We start from the raw sequence: 7,950 nt of genomic DNA on the forward strand, positions 1-7,950 counted from the left end.
GCAGAAAGGACCAGCAAAGTTACCCCTATAGCTGGTAATTTACCAAGGCTTCCCCAGCCTTGCAATTACTGTATGTGTGGTGTAAAAATTTCATTCATTAAAGTTCTTTTCGAGGAGGATAGCATTTTTAAAGGCATTATCCGCGCATGTGCAGACGAAATTAAAGGAGAAATAGATAAATTACGCTGTTCTTCTGCGGTTTTTTTTAATTTCCTTTTTAAGGAGAAAGTTAATGGGAACAGTTGAGATAAGCATTAGGAAAAATAGAAATAAAGAAGAGAACCTTGTATTCATAATAATAAGAGAAGCAAAACAAAAATTTGTTGCTTTTGGTTTTGAATTAAATCGCATTACATTGATGACTACAATGAAAACGGAAATAGGGAAACATTGAAAAATTATGCTTTTACCGCCATATGCTCTCAAGTAGGATGACTATCGAAAAGTGCAACATAGAGTTTACATCCAAGGCGTATTAGGAAAGGAAATTTATTGTGTGCTTCTTAAATGGTTAGTTGCTTTTTAAAATCATTTTTCTAAGTTTAGTTTAGTTTAATTTTTTTTCTTCACTAATTTATCTTAAAAAAAAAAAAAAAAAAAAATGCAATAATGCATCGCTGGCACATACATTTTAGATGACTATGATCTTTCAGACTGATACATAATTCAAACTATGCGTTAATGATTAGAACTGTTATTCAAATTTTCATTTTTTTCGGGACTTTTTTAGTTGCTTGACGTTTGCGGAATTCTTTCTGATACATGTCGTCGAAATGTCTAGTTTTTACATCAATAGTTCTTACAATAGTCAGACCCCTATAACATAATATAATAGACAGGGCCCATATAAACTAATGAGTGGATGAGTGGAGAGGTGATTACACACATTTACACAAACAATGTGCACGTGCACAAATGTGAAGTTATCTTGACAAAGACACCAAACAAATGGCTAGAAAGTGATCAAGAAAGATGGGCATCTATAAAGTGAAGTCACATCACATGATAGTCAGATGTAGACAGACACATGACTATCTGTAAAGTTGGAGATCTCAATAAATGGACATGTGGAGGGACAAGTAGATAAACAGATTGGCGAATAGATAGGGAATTGAGGCAAGAATATTTAGTAAAAAGCTAATCGAGTTTAGGGAGAGGCAAGCGGTCTTCCAATCTCTGCTAATTTTGAGTAAACAAATTTCAAGTTAACCAAGAACGTATGTAGATTACTTTACGGAATTCAACAACCGTATGTGTGAGCGTTACAAAACAAATATAAAAATTAGTATATCTCTTAATTTTCGATTTAAGACATAAAATAGATATGCACACAATGAAAACAAAAAGTACTCCAAAATATGCAAATTTAAGGACTTTTTTCTGATATTTTTCAAAACTTTTTTCATGTACCCTTTTGTTAATTTAAACCATCAATAAGCCTTAACACATTTTAGTTTGAATACATGTTTGTATATCGTTATGTATATCGTTATGTATATCGTTATGTATATTGCATTTTCACATTAATAATAGAACGAGAGGATATATATTTCATAGTTACGTCTCACGGAGACACATACGTAAGGCACAACATTGGTGGAGCACAGGTGAAATAGAAATCCGACCTGAAATTTTTACAGAGAACTTTTGCAATATTTCAACTTTTCCAATGAAAAGGGTTAAGAGACTATTCGAGGGAGAAATTTTGAAATCGTTATGAAATATTTAAGGCTTGAGCTAATTAAGTTTTGTTATACTTTTTTAATTTGAATCATTCATCAACGCAATAACGTCATGAGTAAAATCGGCGGTCGTCGATTTAAAAGAGGAAACCACCGTAAGTCTTTTAGATAATTTTGTTTTTATATTGGGTTAATAGACACTTTGAACTCTAGAGAATAAATAGAATATGTGGTAAAAAAAATTTCTTACTCACAATAAGTTTTTCCCTGCAATGCATCTATCAAATAAATAAAAAAATCCTCCAGGAAAGTCGTAGGCCCAATATCTGACCGGTTGATCCAACTTCTCTCCAACTTCTTCACTCGCATACTAACAGAAAGAATCTTCATCTTAAGGAAGTGTTTAAGTTCATTTGAAAATTTTTCCAATGAAAAATACTATTGAGACAAGCGTTGAGTAAATATGTGTGGTTGAGGATGACTTGAAAGGCTTTCAAAGGCTTTCTGATAAGAAATTAAATCTTTGCAATGAGTCTTTTTTGGAGGCGATTATGAATTCGGCTCGAAAATTATAGAATCTCGAGAGGGTTGCTCTCTATCAGCAAAAAGCCCACTTTCAACTAGAAAAAGATAGTAACTAAGGATAGCTTAGTGATGCTAAGGCTGTTAACTACTAGAAAATAGTAGTAGAAAAATATTTATTGTAGTCAAAAAGCTTGTTTCAAAACTCGCCACGAGAGAGTTTCTTCAATTTTTCATTCTCTATAATGGCATTCTCTAGAGAGGTGTATGGGAGATAAGTTTGATAAGTTAATCTAAACCCTTTTTCTATAATAAATTAATATTTTTAAAAACTCCTATATATTTCGCCTGTCATTGACATGAAGATTAACAAACATCAAACGAAACTTGTTGAAATTCCTTCCGAGTGAGCCTTGCGACCGCCTCATTGTTTAATATTTTTGAAAAATTAGATTTTATTTTTTTCTCCTGCCTAAATGTATGCTTAATAACTTTCGCGAATATTATTATCCTATCACCTTTTCTCCATCGTAAAAGAAGCGTCAAAGGTACATTTTTTTTTTGCCTAGACCGCTACAGTGGTTTCTCTCAAGCTTAGTCAAGTTTATTGCATTAAATGTGGTTTGTTTTTGGTCAAATTGAACGACTTTTTAATATTAGCCTTTCAGACGTTCTTAAAAGACTTTTATATCGGATTATTAATCGATATCTTTCGCCGACCATAAATTGCAATTTTTTATTTATTTGCATTTGTGACCAAATCGTGTTCGTCCTTTTCAATTAAGTTTAAGATGCTCGTTGCTCATATATACGTACCTAGCTTTAGACCAATATCTGTTATAAAATACAAGTCACTGTTTTTTTTTTTTTTTTTTTTTTTTGCTTATTTTGATTATACCGATGACCCGATCATATTTTCTTTTAAACTTCCCCTATGGCAGTCTATTTAAAGTAAGTAATGAGGGAAGGACAAACGGACGGAATTATACCAATTCAGGAATTAGGTTTCTCTAGCATATATATATTTTAGAGGATCTTTACAGCGTATTTTTAGAACAGCAAAAGATGTATAATGATGGGTATAAAATTTTAAATCTATCAATAAGCAGTTTCGCTGCCAATTCTCATAGTAATTAATTAAGCAGTTTGCAAATAATTAAGCGGATAAGCTCACTCGGTGAACGCAATTCGAGCTCTACAACAATTTCCCTAAACAACTTTATTCATCTCATAAGTGTTGCGTGTAAAAGTCTGCGTCAAGTTGGAAACTTGGAAATTTTTGGCTGAATATGACGCCACATGAACTGACCTGTCGGACAATGTACTCTTTGTTTATAAAATTTAAGTCTTTTAGGGACTAACGCTTATTCGAAACTCAATTCAAACTCAAATGTTGGTTTTTTGGTCAGCCATCGACAGAAATCAGCCACGGCCAATAGATATATAAAAAAAAAAAATGTTTTTTTTCTTAATTTTGATATGAAAAGATTGCGACAAAATAAAACCGTTTAATCTTCGCACACGCACACGCACACGCACATGTTATTTAACCTGTGTATTTTATGGTGGAGGATTTTATACAAAAAAAAAAAAAAAGAAAAAAAACAAATCATTTTACAAAACATTTAAAGCAATTGACGTCAAACATAGGAACTCAGTATTTTTCATTATTAGGGAGCCACTTTCTTCTTCTAAAGAAATTGTTTCTTAAGTAGTGCTAAACAACATACAATTTGTTGTCACCAGTCAGATCTTTGTTCGAAAAATCAAACTGAATTAGGATTAAGTTTATGTTGGAGACTATAAGAAAGCATTTACAATAGAGATTACGTTGTAGTATTTAACGTCAAAGTATGTAAGTAGAAAAAAAGGAAAATAGAAACAAGTAAGCAAATAATATATTCGGTCGTGACCGAATCTCTTATAGACAAAAAATTAAAAGAACTAAATTTTAATGCTCGATAATATGAAGTAGGAGCGGCTGTTTTTTTTTCTATCCTCAAAGTAATGGCTTATGTCGCATGGGCGTGTGAGCGTTCTAGACGTGTCCTTTGAAAACTTGAAGTCATTTCCGAATTCTCTTGCAAATTTATGGGCGGTATCTTCATCTTCGCTAATGAGAGAACGACACTACACATTTGGGTGAACGGACAGATGGACGGACGAATAGTTGGACATACTTAGGCTCATTCCAATTTTGAACTTGGCCGAGAATCGATAAAATCTATGGGGTTTTTGAAGCATGTTTCTTGGCGTTAGAAATGCCTTGAAAAAAAATTAAAATTTAATGCACTATGGACAGACGTAGTCGGTTTTTTTTCACTTTTATACCGGAGATACACCATCGGCCATAGAATATGTTTTCAAATTTTTGTGCGCTTATCGGCTATAGTTTATGAGTAATGCGTAGAAAAACCAAATTCTGATTCCTTTTGAAAAATAGAGGTGTCCTCACTTTACATTGGACCGTAGGCTTCTCTTTCAACCGATTTGTTCCATTTTCAATACCAACCTGCGTGAAAGACCTTCCAATATTTTTGCCAAGTTGAAAGTCGATAGCTTCATTTTTGCGGTCAAAAGAATGTTCACAACAGCCGTGCAGACGGACCTCATCCTAAGGTGATGGGTGTAACAAGCAAGAAAACATATATATCTGCTTTGAACCGAACATTGAATACTTGTCACGTAAGTCAAAAATTTGCCAAAACTTGTTGTATGTTCTAATATGTTGGGAGTGGCAGTTGTTCTAAAATTATTGATCTTTTTATTTGTTTTATATTTAGTTATCGTCGGATGTACATATGCTCAAATTCTGTTGAATTGTACTAAGTTACCAAGTTACTAAGGTGTCGTAATATAAATACGAATGACACAGGGTCGCAAAGTTAGATATGGAATCACGAATTGAACGTGAGTGTGTTGCCTTATTATTTTATACATATCGCGAGTGCTTTGCTTTTTAGCTGTGCAAACGTAATAACAAAATTAATATTTTTCGTCGCTTGGTAGCATAAAAATGATTATAAAAAAAAGATTCGTTTTTGCTCGAGCAGTTAACACAAATTTACGCCTGTATGTCTGCGGAGTAAGAAAATCTGTACATAAAAACAGTCATAATAATAATAATAATCATAAGAGGGAAACTTTCTTTAATAATCGTTACTTTTTGATAAAGTTTCTAGGAATTTAAATGATATTCTTTTGTATTTTTGGCAAGCATGACAATAAATTTAAATAAATACGTTCGAGGAACATCGCAATTTAATATGTATATGTATGTTGCTATGTTTGCATAGATTCACGAATTTTGAATCAAATGTTTGTTGAATAAATGTTCGAAAGCTCTTGCAAATCATTTGAAATATCTATGTAGATAGCGTCCTTGAACAGCAGGCTTTCATTGAGATGACATCTCAAGCGAGTAAGAACTAAAAGGTTCGATACGATCACGAAAATTCGAATTACATTTACGCATTTACGCTTCACTAAAATGCACCTGATCAAAATCATTACGAGTTCATTCCCTTCTCTAATACGGAAGAAAGATCACCAATCACCGCATATATATATATATATCTACAAAATTGAGGGAAAGTATGTTTAGAAAGTTGTATAGAAAATACAATTGCAACATTTTTATGCAATCTTCCAGTATATAAAAAAAGATAGGTCTACAATGTATTCATTAATCGATTGCATTAGATTGCAGCGTGAAAGGTTGTTCAAGCATTAGAATATAGGGACAAGAATTATTATATTCAAATAATACGTTAAAAGTTCACCTTCGAGTTTGTAAGTGCGGGCGTACATAGCAACGCGGAAGGGTTTTTCTTACACCGATCTACGTTTTCCTGTTGTGTGCGCGTATGTTCGTCTGCTGTCTGTCCATCTTCCTTGCGTTCAAGTTCAACAGGACGCAGGTGGTTGTGAAATATTTCGATGATATTTGCCAGACCAAAAATGCTTTGATCTAGGGACGAACGGTAGCGAAGATGATGTCGCTATCCATATAACGCTTTATTTTTAATTAAAGTCGCTGTAGGGAAGGAGCTTGTATTTTACAAAATTTGTGTGTAATAGTATTTCAACTTTCTAATTGGAATTCTTCTTGGAATTGGAAATTAGGTTCGGCTTTGGGAATTTTTTTTTGGACGCCCTCTCATATTAATATTTCTACGGAAACTGAATTTTGATATTGTAAAAAGCGAAAATGACGAAAATTAGTTCATATTAGCAAACTGGCGTAGAAATCAACCTTATAGAATATGGATCAAGTGGATCTATTTTTCGAATGTCACCTGATATAAGTATTCTTAGGAAATGTAACCCCAAAATGGTTTAATTGTCCATATTTTATGATGAAAATTTTTCCATATCAAACACTTTGACATAAAAATTAAGCAGACGAAATTTGAACCAAATTAGACCCCAGTCCATAAAAGATTTCTTTTGAATAGTAGGCCCTTAAAAAGAAAATGTTATTTTTATTATTTTCATAAGCGGAAAGTTGCTGCATAGCAGGAACTTGGCAAAAAATTAACTATTTAATTTGGATCGAATAGGTCTATTTGTTTACATCTTAACATATATAGATATTATCATGGAAAGTAGGTCCTTGTATGGAGGATAATTCTAATTTCTACTTCATCATAACGGCAACTGAAAAATAATGAAATTTCAAGTTAAAGTTAATCAAGTTTGTTAAATTTGGATCACGCTATGTGATGTTTTAAGAATTCGCCAATATACGGGCGTTCGTGAAAACTATACTTTTGCATGAAAATAACGTTGCACTTTTTGTGTATATGGTGTACAAAAATTAATGCATTACTGGACTAGGTGAAGCAACGTATGGTATTCAATGGTCGGCCTTGCCCTAAACTTACTATTCGTACTTGTTTTAATGCCAGGTTTTTTTTTTTTTTTACATTTCGTATTGTGGTTTTCATACGTTAATATCGCAGAATTGATATTGGAGAGCTTTGGTGTCGCTTTCGCTTCGGAATACGAAATTTAATACAGCGACAGAAACGATGACAAAAAAAACGCACGCACTAATCTCATGACGGATGAACGATAACAATGCCGGAATAGGGCTGTTAGAGACATTACTATGCCTTTCAAGATGTTATTATTATTATTTTTTTTTTTTTTTTTTGGGATAAAAATCCGTCCATCAGGCGAGGAAGCAGGGAGGCAAGGAGGCGAGCTTAAATCGAATAAGAAAATGATTCTTAGCCGATCGGTGTAATAAAATGTGGCTTTATCTTAGATTTTCCGGGAGTCCGGGAGTAGTAATGCTGTTACTGCTCTTGCTACTATTACTACTCCTACTACTACTACTACTACTACTACTGCTGATACTGTTATTACATTCAGCTTAAGCGATGGGAATACAAAATTCGTTTTAATCTAACTGCAATTTGGTTTACTTGCTTTAATAGCTGTTTACAGGAAAAGTTTATAAAGTCAAGCTATGAAAGTTGTTCTTATCTAATTATAGTTCCAATAATGATTTGAAAAGTTTATGTTAATGTAATGTAAACTATGAAAAAAAAATTCATTTTCGAATTTGATATTATCAGTCCGCTTTAATATTAAGCAAAGTCAAAAGTTTTTCGTTCATTAGAAGTATATAGCATCAGTAAATTATACACACGCATGAATATAATCAATTTTATTTAAATCTTAATTCTTCAAGTTATGAATTTTACAAGAAATTTACTCAAACTCAAACATCTCGGCT

The sequence above is a fragment of the Glossina fuscipes genome, unplaced genomic scaffold (assembly GCF_014805625.2).
Source record: "Glossina fuscipes isolate IAEA_lab_2018 unplaced genomic scaffold, Yale_Gfus_2 0, whole genome shotgun sequence".
Taxonomy (NCBI): Eukaryota; Metazoa; Arthropoda; class Insecta; order Diptera; family Glossinidae; genus Glossina; species Glossina fuscipes.